Here is a 2005-nt window from a genome sequence, read left to right as displayed (position 1 = left end):
AATGCAATTTAACTACACTGAGGTATCCATTACATTAATATCATATATCCATCAGGAAATTAGAGTTTTGTCTCCATGAATTTTGTATTACAAGAGGTCTTTATGATTTTGCTCTGCATTTTATGATGCTTAATTTCAGCTTCTTAGACTCTGTTATGGTGTGAGATGATCAAAATGTCCCTAATGTTAAGAGATTACAATTATTTGATTTATGAAGCCACAAATAGCAGACAGCTTTATACATACATGTTATTACTAAAATACTTAAGTCCTTACGTCACTAGGTATGCTTAGAACATTAAAGTTAGTTAAGAATGTATTAATGTCACTACGTATTTAAGAGTTGATCATTAAACATGATCATTTTAGAACTTATACATTGAAATTGATGTGGTGTCCATAAAAAGTAGCTTCACAAACTAGAAACCAGTACAAAGTTTACAAGAATAAGTTATATCACCTGAGTGGACTTCTATATCTGGTGGTATGTTTTTATACACTTTAGCTTAAGAAGTATCTGATCACGGAACTTCAAGTATATTTCAGTATGCAATGATATTATGTAACTAAATGAAACACACATGTCAGCATAACATATGTATGTAAGAAAACTGAAAGACGTAAGTTGAACACCCTTCATTCTTCAGTAAATGCTGAGAGAGCGGAACGTCTGGATGAAGGCAACTCAGCTACTTAGTGTTGGCCATCAGAATTCAGTGTCCAAGTGACATTTCCTACAACCTGGTGAGCTCTCCTTTACGTAGGAAATCAACAGTTCAAGCAGCTATGGAAGATAAACCCACAGGACAGACTGCTGTTCTTTCCATGTCTGGAGGAGTGGGAGGGAATTCTATCAAGCCTCTTGAATTCTTTGCTGGGTGACCCTCCCCAACTGCCAGCAGCAGATAAAGACTGTGAGCTCACACTCCCCAGGTGGTGAAGGGGGGGGGGCAGGGGAAACCCAGTGTGGACCACAGGTGTCTTTGCAAATAAGTCTTGAATCTTTCAGACTTGAAGAGCATATGCAGTTACCATCATCAACTGCTCTATTATTTTGTAGCATTCATTTTAATTTGTTCAACAAATGGCAGATTTCAACTTTACTTGTCTAGAAATAAAAAATGTGTGTTTTTTGGGGTTTTTTTTGCTTTGGATTAGTTTCAGAAAATATTCATAATTCTGAGGTAGTTATAAAAGTGTTTACCCAAGGAAAGCGATTTTAAAATAACGCAGTTATTCAATGAATTTGAGCAAGATAGCCTAACCATAGAGGAAAAAAAATCTGGATTATTGGCCCCAAAATAGAGACACTAAGAAAAATAGAATCAGTTTCTTAAATTTTATAGACCACATTTCCAAATTGATTCAGTACAGGGGCCTGTTCATAAACACTGTCCTGGAGGTTAGAAGGCAAAGAAGGACATAATGCATTTTCTCAGTGATTTTTAGCTAATTCTTTATGAATAAATGCTCTATGTCATCTGGTGCTATTTTTGCTACCATATCTTTGTTATCAATATGCCTTATTATACATAAAGTGGAATCATAAACAAGTGCTGTCTGACTCTCCTTATCTTACTTAAGGAACAGCTAACAGGAGCTAACCAAGGAGAGATCAAGAGAATGCCATTTGCATTGCATTCCATGAGGAAGAATTCCCTACTACTCTAGTAGTGAGGATGGAAGAGAACGTAAGGAAACAGCTACTTATTGACTTCAATAAACAGAGTTCAGAAAGGACTTCTGATGGCAACCAATCTGATGCATTTCAGTCATCTTTTTTCCAGGGTTTCTCATGCTCACTCCTGGCTTTTTTTCCCTTCTCCTAGTTCAGGTGAGATCAATACAAAACGTTTTTTCTTCATCAAAAAAAATCTCTGTCTCAAACTTTTAAATAAACCTTCACATTCATCTATTCAGTATCTGTTGGACACCTATTAGGTGACCTCTGCCACAACCCCCTTTCCCTCATGGCTCTCTCCCTCCCCCCCCCCCCCCACACACA

This window comes from Tenrec ecaudatus, chromosome 13, assembly GCF_050624435.1.
Source record: "Tenrec ecaudatus isolate mTenEca1 chromosome 13, mTenEca1.hap1, whole genome shotgun sequence".
Classification (NCBI taxonomy): Eukaryota; Metazoa; Chordata; class Mammalia; order Afrosoricida; family Tenrecidae; genus Tenrec; species Tenrec ecaudatus.
Note: the sequence above shows the minus strand (reverse complement) of the source record.